The 15,743-nt window shown below is 44.3% G+C and overlaps 1 long non-coding RNA gene across 1 annotated transcript; it reads right to left on the reverse strand.

The window, feature by feature from the left end:
• Positions 1–5,963: 5,963 nt before the first annotated feature.
• On the reverse strand, positions 5,964–8,681 carry LOC146867791 (uncharacterized). Its single transcript, XR_014966140.1, has 3 exons — positions 8,606–8,681; positions 7,043–7,153; positions 5,964–6,054 (listed from the first exon to the last, which is right to left on the reverse strand). It is a non-coding gene; the product is annotated as an uncharacterized LOC146867791 (long non-coding RNA).
• Between the last annotated feature and the right edge of the window lie 7,062 nt (positions 8,682–15,743).

Genomic DNA, 15,743 nt, shown 5'->3' on the forward strand with positions numbered 1-15,743 from the left:
TCAGTAACATCAGAGTGGCACCGCAGTAAGAGCCATACTCAGAGTGTGGGTGAGACACCAAGGCGACCGGCGAGTACCTCAATGAGACAATCTGTGTCGTTGAGCCTTAGTGGGTTAATGGCACCACTAAGGAAAGTAAGCCAGCCTACCATTGACAGCATGTTTAGGTTGGAGGGGCAGTTCCAACGCAACCACCCAACGGCACGATTGTACAATGCGAAGCTGGCTAAAATGTTAGCGCTGGACCTTCTTCCTTTTTCATTTGTGGAAGGGGTGGGTTTCCTTGAATTTGTGTCTGCCATCTGCCCGAAATGGAAAGTTCCAAGCCGGTCCTATTTCGCAAGAATTGCTGTTCCGGCACTACATCATGATGTGCTGGAATTGGTTGGACAAGCTTTGCAGAAGAGTGCTGTGCACAATATCCACCTGACAACAGACATGTGGACCAGTTGCCAAGCCACAGATTACATGTGTATCACTGCACACTGGATCTCTTTTGTGGGGGTTAAAGATCAACTATCTGCACGAGGTGTTGTTGACACAGCTGCGATTTTTGAAGGTACTCGGAAACATGCAACTGTAGCCATGTTCGCCATGGAGAAATCTCATACGGCTGAAAACATTTTAGAAGAGTTTCGCACCAAGGTTTTGGAATGGCTGCAGCCCAGAGGGCTTGGTATTGGTTTTGTTGCCACAGACAATGGCAGTAATGTACTTAAGGCCATGCAACTTGGTTCCTATTTCAGGGTTCCGTGTTTGGCACACTGCATAAACATTATAGTGCAAGACTTTCTGAAAAAAGAACCCATAGTAAGCAATTTACTGTCCATCTGCCGAAGAATATGCACTCATTTCAGCCATTCTTTTAAAGCTCGGAAGCAGCTGAGGATCCTCCAACGTGAGCGTAGGGTGCCAGTCAAGGCACTCATCCAGGAGGTGGCAACACGTTGGAACTCAACGTATTACATGCTTGATCGTCTGTACGAACAGCACAGGTCACTCAATGATTATGTCTGGTACAGAAGCAGTGATGCTAGTTTTAAAGGCATGACCCTTCAGAGGGAGCAATGGACCCTAATTCAATGCCTGACTGAGATGCTGTCTCCTTTTGAGGTCTTCACACGTGAAGTCAGCAAGGAGGACTGTACAATGGGCCAAGCTATCCCATTGTTGCAAATGCTAGAGCATGAGCTGAATAATGTGTCTGAATCCTACAAAGGTGTAGAGAACAGAAGGCAAGCCCATGACTTGGTGGAGAGCTTATCCAGGCGCTTATCAGAAAATGTAAGGATACAAAATAAAATTTTGTCACAAGAACATTACATTTGTGCCACAATTCTGGATCCACGTGCAAAATTAGGACTATTCCGTTCTTTTTCCGACACTGATGTTGCCCGCTACAAAAGTTGTATAGCTGAAGCAGCCATCAAGTTTGAAAACGAAGGGCTGCTAATTAAAAGCCCGCCACATCAACCCACAACAAGTACTGATACTGAAGCAGGCCATGCAGAATCAAGTGCAACTTCGTCGGCTGAGGGCAGTGCGGTTGGCTCACAATCGCAACACTCACCATCACCATCGACTACAAAAACAATAACTGGATCATTCGGCCGAGTACAATCATTATCAGATTGGTATGTAAAGATGGGCCTTAAGCACAGTGCTGATGCACAGAAAAAACAGCACAAAAGCTTACCAGCAGCAACCCTGAACATTGAGCGGATGGTCCAGGCCTATCTGGACGACCCAACAGAGGTGTACGTTGATCAAAACCCAGTGCAGTATTGGCATAGGAAAAGGTCTGAATGGCCACAGCTCAGCAGGCTGGCGATAAGCTATCTGGCTTGCCCTGTCGCAAGGGTCTCTTCCGAACGTGTTTTCAGTGCTGCTGGTTCCATTGTAACCTTGAGAAGGACCAGTCTATCTCCCAAAAACGTGGAGAGGTTAACAATGATCAAAATGAATCAGCACTTCATACCACCGAATTACACAATGCATGAATCAACAGAGGAAGATGAGGACAGCGGCTCAGGTGACGGAAGTATTGTGTCAGATGATTACCTACTACTGGAAGATCCCCCAGAGTTTGAGGACGAGCTATACTTCCCTGACAATTAGGCTCGCACTTACTGTCTTCCTCCCTTTTTTCCCCCTTTGTTTGTGTCTGTTGTTCCGGTTATAAACTTGTGAATCGCAACCAATGCATTATCACCGTCTTCTAATCTTCTAATTTAAGATACAAGTTTCAGGTGTCTGCCATTTGACACTACAGTCCTCAGAATCCAGCTCCTCCGCTCGATCATACTGCATCTCCTGGTCAATTCCATTTCCCTCATGAATGATGATTGGATGATGGTAACAACAAATTCAAACTTTCCTCGTCCTTCCAAAACAAGTGGACCATGAATCTGATGACTTCTATAGCTATCCTCCTTCAGAGCCGAGAGAGACTGGCCATTAACTGAAAATAAGATGCAACAGGTAATGATTGATGCCATGCATTGGCCGCAGAATAGCAGACTGAGTGATGTAGATTTTGTTGTGTGTGTTGCACATGAATTAATTGATGTAATTGTGCACTGCCACTAATCAACATTCTACAGAACACACTAATTTTCCTCTTCTGGCAAACAAGAAATGTGTACTTCTCCTGCATCTTGGTGATACATTGCTTTTAATTCAATACAGGAAGGGGACTCACTCAATCTGCGCAATGCAAATGACTGTGACTTAACAGCACCGTCCATCATGATGATGGCGAAAGAGACGGCCTGCAGCGTTAACGAGATGAGATGCAACAGGTAATGATTGATGCCATGCATTGGCCGCAGAATAGCAGACTGAATGATGTAGATTTTGTGGTGTGTTGCGCATGAATTGATGTAATTGTGCACTGCCACTAATCAACTTTCTACAGAACACACTAGTAATTACTAATTTTCCCCTTCTGGCAAACAAGAAATGTGTACTTCTCTCCTGCATCTTGGTGATACATTGCTTTTAATTCAATACAGGAAGGGGACTCACTCAATCTGCGCAATGCAAATGACTGTGACTTAACAGCACCGTCCATCATGATGATGGCGAAAGAGACGGCCTGCAGCGTTAACGAGATGAGATGCAACAGGTAATGATTGATGCCATGCATTGGCCGCAGAATAGCAGACTGAATGATGTAGGTTTTGTGGTGTGTTGCGCATGAATTGATGTAATTGTGCACTGCCACTAATCAACTTTCTACAGAACACACTAGTAATTACTAATTTTCCTCTTCTGGCAAACAAGAAATGTGTACTTCTCCTGCATCTTGGTGATACATTGCTTTTAATTCAATACAGGAAGGGGACTCACTCAATCTGCGCAATGCAAATGACTGTGACTTAACAGCACCGTCCGTCATGATGATGGCGAAAGAGACGGCCCGTTAACTTAAGATGAGAAGGAACAGGTAATAAATGATGATAATTAATGGCATGCATTGGACACCTGACTCTGAGCTATTGGTCTTTGTGTTTGCGTTGTTTGTTGTGCACAAAGTGATGTCAAAGTGTACTAGTGGTAATCTATCTTTCTGTACACAATAAAGAATGACTCAAGTCAGTAATATTTATATTTCTACTCTTGTTGTGTTATAAAAATTACACTTGTACTGCAGGCCGATCTTCAGTCAGTAGAAGTATCAGAGCTGATGATGAAGTCAGGAGGATGTTTCATGAGTGGCATAAAACGGAAAAGCCTAAAGGTAAACACGTGAACAACAACCACAGCACACCCAAATGTCTGTGTAGAAGTTGAATAGAGTGTAGCGGTGGGATGACTGCAGTGCATTGATTTTACTAACTTTAACTGTAAAATGCTATGTCTGGAATGGATAATGTGCTTTGCGTTTGTCCAACTCTTTGAGAGAAAAAAAAAGGACTCTAAAGTGTTAACGTAGGATGTGCTAATGGTAAGCACTGTGGGCCTGATCTCTCCTGTTACTGTTGAAGGTCTATGCTGGAAACAGACTACAGTAGAGATGATGCATATGCATACATGCCACCTCGGAAAGTGTTCTTGTTGCACTACACCATCACTTGTGCATTTGTTTTCACTTTCTTTCTGAATATCCCCTTTGGTTTTCAATCTAAAATTACAGGCCGGGCCTTGTCCAAAACTTTGTAAAACATTACAATGCATATTAATTACCTTACCAATCAATCACCTTTTTATTCCAGCCGGGCAGTGGCGAGTGGTGAGGCGACACACCCAAGATTGATGGACGAGAGGAGCAAGAGGAATGCCGAGATGCAAAAAACCAGTCCACATTTTTGACCAGGATAAGACAGTAACAGTATCCACTTTTCACTTCTTTTAAATAATTTGATTAATATCTTGTATACATTCTTTACAACAGTGTGTTCTTGGAGTTGTTATTATCAATCATCATTACGTTTGCTCTGTGTTTACGATTCTTCACTACCAATATTTAAAATTTCTATTTGCTATCTGTTAAAGTATTAAGGCCGGAACAGAACAAGAAATAGAAGTGTATGTAATCCGGGTCTCATCATGCATGCATTTCCTTTTTTATACCTTAACATATGGAATGGATATGGTATGGTAGTCTTCAATGATTGTCGTTTGTTTGTCTATGTATGCATACTGTTTTTCTATGTCAAACCTTTCCCAAAATCCCCCTTCCCATCCAATCAACGGACCCTAACCCTCTTCCCCCGGGCTGTGTGACTTATTGTCGAGGTGTAACTAAATTAAATGTACACCAATACTTAATCACACACTTGCTGGGGAGGATGTGGTGAAAGCAACACTACTTCAATTTCAATGCAGAGCGATGATCTTCTTCTGCTTGCCCACCCATGAGTAGGATATTTCACAGGTTATTTTATTTAACAAAGGAACATATACCTCAGCATGAATTGCCGGCATTGATTGGATTTGTTTGTTGTCATTCCTCATATACAGCACTAACTGTTAGACTGTAGGCATAGCCAAGTCGACAAAACTATAGTTTGTAACTCTGTCTAGTAGGCTATCCTCATAATAACCAGCATTCAGTTTTTTTGTCAAATATTTGAGCATATAATTGTTGCTCGGTAAATTCTGTGATGTACTTCATTCAACTACTCCTCTAACAGTCTCTCAAAGGCGATTGACTATCTCCTTTTCTTTTTTTGGAAATGCTGCCACCCTGCCAGTGTATACTACTACTACTATACTACCACCACCACCCCAATCATGGCATGTATGAAAAAGGAAACCATCTTCACCATGCAGCCAGTGCTGTGCCACAGTTGGACATAAACATCAAGCACCGGTAAGAGAGAAGTTTGGGGGAGGCAGAATCAATAATGGACATGTTGTCAATGATGTCAGTTTCAAACACCACTCCAAAGAATGCATAGTAGGACCAGTCAATGAGTGAGGTGTGTCGCATCTATCTGTTTGTGTCTTATACAGTCAGCAAATTATTGAAATCAAACACACGCTATGGGCGGCCATGCACCAGCAAAGAAACAGTGTGATGTAAAACAGTTACCCCACCTACAAAACATTAACAACATTGCATGTAACATAGAAAAATATATTTAATTGACCCTAACAAATAAACTAAACCCACAAAAGCTAACCCACCCACCTCCCTAACCCCAACGACTGTCCATAGAAGTAGAGAACGCCCAAACGAGTGAAGAACGAACAGGAATTAAAAAAGGGGCAGTGACAGGGACTAACTGGTGGGGCGGGACTGGAGGAGGACACGAATCTGGTCCTCTAAATGGGCGACGCGGCGTCTAAGGCCGCGGCAGTTGCAGCCACAGTGGGGGCGGGCACCGGAGATGGCACGGTGGCGGCGGGCAGCCGCCCGGCGGTGGCGCCGTACCGCTGGAGGGCGGTGGCTGGGGCCCGGGGCAATGGAGGAGCCTTCAGTAGCTGCAGCAGCCTCCTCCTCCTCCTCGGCTAGGACCACCAGCCGCCGGTATTCCTGCTGGATTGCCTCCAGCTTCCGGCGCCGTGCCTTGGCGGCCAACTCCTTACGGTTGACTTTCGGAGTTGCTGTGTATCAAAAAGAAAAAAACAAGACAATTGTAAAATATAGTCTTAATAAAACAGTAGGACAAGGTAATTATTTATACACATAGTGGCATGGTAGAGTAGCACTATAAAATAAAGCACAGTAGTACATAACATTTTAAATGTCGCCCGTCCTTCTTCCTTCCACCTGTCTTACACTTTTTAGTTGAACAGTGCACCAGGTGCTCTTCTCCATAAAACTTTCAAAGCGGAGTTGAAATCAGATAGATGAGGACATTGGTTACTCAATACTCCGGCTCCTAGTCCTATACCAATTAAAGGGAATTCTAGTCTTCTAGTTCACTCTTCAAACGTCCCCAAGAACTCATATTTACTTACGACATCGGATAGCGGGCGGACTTTGTCCGCCCGCCATCCGACTGCTAAAAAGGGTGGGGGTCCCGTGGGGACAATTAATTAGGATGATGCGCCCGGCACAGTGGCGGGCGCACCCTGTTATTTTAAATTTAAATTCTGGTTGGCTTTGCTGAAAGCAATGCTAAAATGTTGTGCTGCTTTTCCAAGCACAACATGACGGGCCTCGCACGGAGCCTGTCACGTTTTGCTTTGAAAGTCGGGGGGTACCATAGCATCGGTAGGTACCCTCCATGGGGGCCCCCAAGCATACTCTGCAATGTGTGCATGCCTTTCCGTGGCGGACGGCAATGCCGCCACGCAAAGGCATTCCAAAATGCAGATTATATGGCTGCCGGTGTGGTGAGAGAGACACCACCGCCATATTGAACCCTTTTCCGCCTGGACATGTCTGAATATTTTCTACAGGGATGGCGGGAGGTTTGCCCCTGCTGTGACGGCAGTGAATTCCAGCCAGCCCGGCGGGGGCAATACGCCCACCATCCTGATGGGGCCCTAATTCACAACTGTACAGTATACATATACATACAGTACACCTTTGCAGTGAGTGTGCTGTCAAGTTCAACAATAGTTAAAGATTATGAATCTAACTTACCACCGCCTGCCACTGGTGCTGCCACTCCCCCTCCGTTGCTATCTGCAACTGCCGCATCCTCGCCCTCGGCGTCGCCTTCGCTGGCCCCAGCAATGGTGGTCGGTAGTGCGCCTAGAAAACATTACACATTTATTAGGCAACATATACACCTCCCCCCTATTGATCAGTAGCAAGGTTGAAAAATGAGTTAATACTAACATAAATCACTAGTACAAATCAGGTAGTAGTAGAGTAGACACTAAGTTATATGATCATTGTAGCATTTGCTTGATTAGCCCTAGCCATGCACATGTGACGTTACCTTTACCTTGCAGCTTCTTAAGACACCTTTGAGCCCACATGACCTGCCTCACACTGCTACTGTCTAGTCTACGCGCTGCGTACAGGCGGTCAACAAACATTAACAAGCCAATTTTTTAGGAAGAACTGGTGTACTACTGTTACTGTTAGTCCATATTGCTTATCCATAGATGCTACACTTTTTGGCACGGCTGAGAAATGCTTGCAAGTTGCAATATACTAACGCACACCATTTCTTTTTTCGCATTACAGACGCAAGATTCGCTTCTACGAACCAGAGCTTCTGAACGATGCACCAACTACCAGTACTAGGTTCTTCTGAGGTGAGGGGTCCCTTCACTCACATCTTCATTTATAAATGTATATAAACTAAATTGCTATGGGATGGTGGTGCTGCCTTCCACCACTTCAGTTATCATGATTTAATTCCCAACTGTATAAGTGTAACAATGTATATTGTTTTAATGTTATTGATTTGCCGGTTGGTGCTGCTAAGAAAACAGTGTACAGACCTTCTCAAATTGAAATAAAAATTTTAAACTTACATAGACTTTGTGGTATTTGGTGTGGAGTGGACTAACTTACACGAGTGAGCAAATTAAAGTAAGGGTGTGCATGTGAATTGCTTCCACGACAGAGGTTGGGTGTGTTAATGTTCTGGGTTGTCTACTTGTTGGTTATCTTGGGGGGAGGGTTCCGAGACCTAATAGGTATGACAAGACAGTACTATAGTCAAGCAGTGGAATTGTGGTGGGTGCGGAATTTCTGATTGAGGTGTGCAAGGAAGGTCCAACCTACCATCACCAACATCCTATTTTCTGGTGCAAATGTATGTGCAAGATCCCTACAACAGTGGTATGTCCTATAGGGTATCATATCAAAATATTAAGAAATCTGGTAGGGCTGTTGTTGCTGTGAATTTTCAAAGCCTAAACATCAACAAGAGTAAAAAGTAGTACAAGACAACGACCCAACGGATTGTACGAGCTACTGGTGAATATGAGTTTTATATTACAACCTTTCACAAAGAGTGGCACTGGCCAACTGGGCAAGACTAGCTACTACAGTACAGACAGACAGACTGATAGTATGTAGTAGTACTCAGTCATCATAGCGGAGGCATGGATAAGCTTTTTGAAACCGTACAGATCGAAGGATAATTGGTGGTAAAAAAATAGCATTTGGAAACACACTATAGTTCGGGAGAAATGGGGCAGTAAAAGTTATGGAATAAGAAATATTATTAAAAACAAGAAGACTTACTGGGGCCAGCAGAGGAGCCCTCAGCGGTGTCCTCCTGGTGGTGTTCCTGTCCCGCCGACTGCCCAGTCCCTGCCCGTCTGCCCCTGGGTGCTGATGAACAGGAAAGATATAAGAAAGAGACAAACATTGATGGATGGTGTCAACTTAAGCAAATACAATATTTTTCAACAACGGTCAAAAAACACTTATGTAAACAATTGCAATAACTACATTGACCGATCTCATCTGGTCAACATGTAATATCGGGGGATTCGCAGTTCGACTACTTAAGTTACTATTTATCAACAGTAATCCATTCTTCCATTCTGATTCCAGAAAACTAAGTTACAAGTAAGCCTAAGTATTAGTACAACGTACCACCCAACCTAGCCCACCTATTCCAGGCATGCCAATTGTACATTAAGTATGCATTTCCACTGTATTCCTCAACAATGTGTATGATCCAATCATGGAGGACACATGAACATGACTACATTTTTTGTATACACCAAATTTTGGTTTGATTGATGCTGATCTGCTACTGCTAAGTAACTGCAAAGCCTACCTCCACTCATTGAACAAACTAGAAAGGTTCTAAAGACTGTCGTACTAGCAGCACGTCACGTAACTGAGTGAGGGGGGCATCACGCATACCACTAACCAATTAGAAGCTCATACAAAGTACCTAAACCTATGTATCAATCCGCCCCTATCAATTAGTGACAGGACAAAGTAAGGAGTGGACGTGAGTCACTGTAGCATTACGTAACTTAATTTCTCTAAAATAAACTCGTAAAGAATCACGCTAAGCAAGCGCAAACGCAAAGCTGCAAACAAGTAAGATTAGTAGTAGCGCAGAAGAGCACCTGTGTCATAATCACAGAAGACTTTTAAACGTTATTAACCTGGAATATATTGCAAGCAGCAACATTCTAGCTGGTTGGAAGGAAAAAAAGATATTCGCAATATATAACATAGAGCAGAAGAACAGACACAAAATTGTAATAATTAAATAGGTACTCACCAAGCCCCGGGACCTCCACTCCTAGCAGGTCCAGCAGGTCCTGCTCACGGTCCAGGATGTCGGACCACCGGTGCGTCAGCTGTGCCTGGGTGCGCCGGACCCCAGAGATGCGCGACACTGCCCGGCGCACCTTCCCCCACCGCTGCCGACGCTCCCGGAGGCCGTACCCGGACCCAGGCCTGCCACCTGCTGCCAGGGTTGAGGGGAGGTGGCGCTGCACAAAGAAAATTAGTGCAGCCAACTCCGCCTCCCCAAATAAGGCCCGTGCATGCACCCCTTGTGGGCGCCGCCTTCCGCAAGGAAGGCGGTCGCGGCTCTGGCTGCGCCGGCGAACAGCCCTGCCCTTGGACATGGTTCTGGGGACGGGGCGGGAAAGAAAAGGTAAAATAAATAAAGGAGTAAAGGAAATAAATAGCGGGCAATACAAAGAGAAAAAGTAGCTAAAAAACAAAAAAAAAGTACACAAAAACCAAAAATATAGAGGCAGGAAAATAGTTAGAGAAATAATAAGTAATAAAGATCCAAAAAAAGTGGCTATAAACAAAGGATTGAAAAGATTTAGGGAGGATTGAAAATCAGGCCCCAGAACCATGCAATAGAGTGGAAAACAAGATGGCCGCGCCCGTTGCGACCACGTGCGCAAGTTCGCGCGATATTTTCTCCCTGAGCAAGCAAAAAGCAACGCGATCAAGTAAAAGCGATCGCGAACAGGAAATATCGACCGCGAACATGCATTGCGCGACCCGGAACAGGAAGTAAACAACGCCAGAGGGCGGGACAAGTGAAAACAAGATGGCCGCGCCCGTGAGCGACCGCATGGGTAAGTTGGCGACCCGCGAACACGCAAAAAATACCGCGAACAGGCGGCAAAAAAACTTCTGCGTCTTCGCGATATTTCCGGCGTGTTTGCGGAGATTTTCTACATTCTCGCGATAATTTGCGGAAGTTAATTCCGCAAATTCCGCCCACCATGCTGCAGAATGCAGCACGCATAGAAAGAGGAAAAAACTAGGAGAAATAAAAGTATTTCTCCTAGTTGTACCACTCCTATGGCTCCCCTGGGGAGGCGTGGGATTCTGACACATTCCCAGCTTTACAAAACGTTGTAAATCTGGGAATGTGTTAGGTTCCATGGATGTTGGGTGGGAACACGCAGAGCATCACCCATGGAACGCAACTTTCAGGCAGAGTAATGCGTGAAAGGGGCCTAAATTTACATGGCCATGAAAAGTCACACAGGATGGCTTTACGTAGCCTTGTAAATATGACACGCCCATTGTCCTGTCGGTGTGTTAAAAAAAGTGACTCACTAGCGGCGCAATTGGCTTGTAAATGAGGCCCACTGACTTTCTTTGGCCTGAGTGAAGTGCACCTGCTGACTTCCGTATGGTGGGGAGCCTCCTCTTCCCAGACTGGGCTGCGAATGCTACATTGAGGGCCTTTGTGAATTGAGTCTCTGCAGAACTGGAGTCCCCATTTCAAAGGGTGAGTGTTATTTACATATTTGCAGGAGGATTCACACTTAACACCATCAGCCTTTGGCCCCATCTTGCACCATGCAGAGAGCAAGCAATATTTTCAGTGGGGTGAGGAGTTTGTTGACTGGAAAAAGTGGCCAGAAGGTCCAGTCCTTGGCCACTGAGTACAAAACGATTGAACCAAATTGCAGTTGCTGCTTGGAGGGGGGACCCACAGTGTGGAGCAGTTGCTGAATGGGGATAGTTTTGAGGCCCCTTCCCTCAGACTGTACCTTGTGGGCTCGCTCTCCGCCTGAGTTCATGGGCACATTTGAATATATGCCATTGGCCTCTGTGGCAGGGCATTGTTATGACAACCAGGAATCCTTGATGCGACTCCTGGGTCGATTTCTCCTGTATTTTTTCGTAACCTGTTGCTGGCTGCTGGTGTCTGAATGCTGGTGTGTTTAGGTGAGGTGCCTTCTTATGGAAATGCAGCTGGGGTCAGTAGTCAATAGTGAGAAAACAGGAGATACCATGTAAATCTCAATGGATGATAGGCATGAATCCAATACCATGTTTCTATTTTTATTATAAACTACAGTCCTCAATAATTTCACTTTTTTTTCACCTAATATACACGCACAACTTTTTATACACATGGTTCGGCTGCCATCTTTAGATGCTTCTTGTTAAGCCGTATGCATGTCCGCCTTTTTCGCACATCAGTGCTAGAGGACACAGATCGTTTGGCGTGTCTTCCACTTTGACTACCATCCTTTGACTTTGTACTCTTCCAAGAAACACTATAGGGGCCGATTCCGATCCGGGTCGGAAGGGCACCGAACGCGATCCGGCTGGAAAAACTACGAGCCGTATGCCTGTTTTCCGGACGACTCGTACAGCTGTACGAGCCAGCAAGTACGATGCGAGCTACATGAAATTCATCGACCAAGTCGTTTCCGGGTCCGAACTGCTCCGTCAGCACCGAGACGGAAGCTAACCGTGGAGTGCAATGGATGAGATTCACGACCGAGCCAGTACGATGCACGCGTCGGACAGCCTGTGCGACCTGGAGTGTCCGGCTCGCACATTGTCCGGGTGGTTGCCTTTGGGGGTCCGTGTCGGACCCCCTGTCACCCGCAGCTCTACGACTCAGACACAGGGGGAGACCCATGGGTCTCCCCAACACAGGCATGTACGGTGCGGATGGCACAGACGCGTACCCACTGTAGGGGGCACACTTGTCCGCGACGTACCCATTCAGTCAATGGGAGACCATGTACGCGTCGTATGACCGGCTACCATTGACTTCTATAGGAGTCCGACCGAACCGAGTCCAACAGCATACAGCCGCATCGTTCTCGCTCGGTCGGACTGCAGGACTCCGGCTCGGTCGAAAAACACTCCGGATCCGGCTCGGTCGGAGAGCTTTCCGACCCGGATCGGAATCGGCCCCAATGTAGAGTGATTGATTTCACTTCCTATATCAATGATTCTTGTACTTACCTTCTTAATGCATCTAAAGTCAGATACTTGGTGAGCAACTATGAGTCTATTGCCACTATGTTTACATTTTTGAGTTTTCACTCTCCTAGGAACTAGTTGGCATTATTTCTCTGATTTATTCTTGTGACTTAAAGAGGAACATCTTCAGTAATTGTAACTAATAAATACATATCTCTGGCACTTTCCTATGTTTTGCACTTTTACCACTTTGACCTTTTACAGAGGATGTAAATTGTTCTTAGGGAAGTTAGGGATCTGTTGGTCTTGTATGAAAGTTTTTAATAGTCTAGTCCTGTTTTTCAAATTTGCCGAACTATGTACTCTTGCTTCATTCTCTCTTCGTCCTGATGATGGTCCGAGATTAATGTGTGGGTCGAAATGCCATTGACTATTCCAGACTCGGAGACCATGAAAATGGTTCTATGATGTGTTGGACTTTGACTAATCCTCAGAAGTTTTTGTAGGGCTGACTACTACCCCTTTGTGAGCTATTATTGAATTTTCTGTTGAACTATTATTCACTATGTGTTCACGAACTGCACTGAGCACTCTTCTTCATGATAGATTGAAGTTAAATTGATTATTGTATGATTTTTCCACTTTATTAAATATGGAACATCTGACTGCATAGTGTTCAATAGTATCTTTTTATGTTAACTGCACTTCATTTACTTTTATGGATGATGATGATTATTAATTATCAAACTGTAAGTAATTTGATTTATTTTTATTATACTGATATTAAATCATCTCTTTGGAACATTGTTAGATAACAATGGCCTGATGTCTGACAACCCCCACTTTTCTGCCTGCCACCCAAGTCCTGTGTATTGATGCCACCTATTATCAATCTGTGACAGAGTTTCTACTAATGTTGGGAGGAATGAGTGTTTCTGTAGGCCCCCACCTGTTGATGTTGTGCTTGAGCCACTTCAAGAACCTCCTAGAAGAGACCTCCTTCAGTGAAACTTAAGAGGAGGGGCTATGATCTAATTTCTACCTCTGCTACTTCTGCTGGGAACATGTGTTCTACACCAGAGTCAGCTGTATGGGAGAGACTCTTGCAAGACAACTCTAACTTCCCACCCTGGGGAAACTGGAGCAACACCAATAAAATTGAATTGCAATTTACTGCACATGTGCTAGTTGGAGTCTTGATCCTGGTCACCAGAATATGGAGAATAACAGATAATTACTTCAGTAATTTTCCAGATTGGAAATATTTGCATAAGCCTCTCAGCTATAGTCCGAGTGTAATGTTAAGCTGAAAGCAGCCATGGAAACAGGCACTGACCAACTAGAAGACAGACTTTTTTCAAGTCCTCCAAGACAAACGTGTGACACTGGCGACCAAGGTGGACACAGTTGTTGCTGATGTTGTCCTGTTGCGTGCTGATCTGCAAAAAGTATTAGACGGGGTGACTGACACAGAGATGTCTATAGTGATAGAGCGCCATATTGTTTTGAAATTGTAGGGGTGCATCATAATCACCGGTAGTCCTCACCCATATATTTAGTGGGGACGTATTAATGTGTGGTTTAGAAATGTAGTACTAAAGCAGCATATATTAGTGCCAATAGAAATGTAATCATGTCACTTATGAAGTTCAATGTAGTGGTTAATCTAAAATGTATGTTAGATAATGCATAATGAATTAGTTCACATATAATGTGATGCATTAGGTTTAAAACGTGCACCATATTAAAGTCTGCATGTATAGTTTTGCTTATTCATGTATGCAATTTAATGAATTTCAATGCTTTTAATGTGAATTTAGAAATGCGTGTTTGAATTGTGTAAAGGCCTAACTGCATATACGTTTCAGAGAAAGGCCTATTCGTTCTTATGTTAGCTGAATATTGCAGGCCGAAAATTGTTTCCCTTGGAAAGGTTCTGGGTTTTGAGAAAGTCAGCAGATCTCGGAGAGTGGAACGTTTCTCGTTCCCATGTTTCTGTTGCAGGTGCAAGGACACCTAGCTCGTTAGGAAGACTAACCCTTTGTTTTAGGAGTTAGGATGGTAGGAGAAGCAACTATGGGAGTACACTGGAATGCAGATATGATGCGTTCAGCGGAGAATGTGCCTGGGACACAAGTTCAGGCTAACCAACTTTGGATAAAGTACGAGTTTCGGTGGGAAAGTACAGGAGGAAGACCTGGCTGAAGAGGTGTGACGAGGGCGTGTTCTACGATTTTGTGATTTTGAATTAGGGACAGTGCCCCGTGAGTTGAGCAGTTGAGGACTAGGTGAGGAGCTAGAAGGAGCATCTTAGAACGAGCTCTGTAGCTTTGGCTACTTACCTATGCAAAGTGAGTACTTTGAGGGAAGCATTCACTACTGACACCTTTTTCTCTTTTGCCTGGGGAAAATGCTAAGTAGAGATGACATCTTAGAGATAGAGTAGGGATAGACTATTTGCCTTTTTCTTTCTAGGTTAATGACTTCTAACATAGAGATTGGAGCAGTTATTGGTTGCCTAATGCTTCTGGAGCTAACTATTCTTCTTATTTTGAGTCGGTTGAGACTCCTGCGTAGGATATTTTTTGTATTAGTGCCCATTTATTTTCTTAACCTCGTGATGAGGTGCTTGTATGTGCTATTATTTTTGGCTTTGTAATAAACCCATACATTTTGAAATTCGGAGTCAGTAATCCTTTGGAGTTTCAAAGTGTGTTGCTTGATTATGTGATAAATTTGGCTTTTCTTCCCTTTACACTATTTAGCAGATAGAAAGATCTTGGCGACCTGAGAGGATTCTTGGTGATGGTAAGATAGATAAGAATCCGGCTTTATCAATAGCATGAATAAAGTTTATATGGCGAAATATAGACTCAACGATTTTGGGACGCAACTCAGTCGCACCGCTTGAAACTGACCTGAGAGACAACCTTTCAGTGTAGCTATACAGGGATTGACGGAGCACACTTTCAAGTGCACCACTTCTTTATTCATGCTCAGACTGAAAGCATAAGAGGTGCACATCCAAGGATGCCCAGTCACGAGAGGACTTGGGACGTATCTTTGTGGTGCTTGGGACCCTTTTATATCTGCAACCTATATACCCCTGTGTTACTCTTTTGTAGTCCTGTTGGTCTTCCACTGTCCTGAAGAGGCCCATGTTGATTTTTTTTTTAAACAAATTTTTATTTCTTTCTTATACAGTTGCACA

The sequence above is a fragment of the Triturus cristatus genome, chromosome 1_2 (assembly GCF_964204655.1).
Source record: "Triturus cristatus chromosome 1_2, aTriCri1.1, whole genome shotgun sequence".
NCBI lineage: Eukaryota > Metazoa > Chordata > Amphibia > Caudata > Salamandridae > Triturus > Triturus cristatus.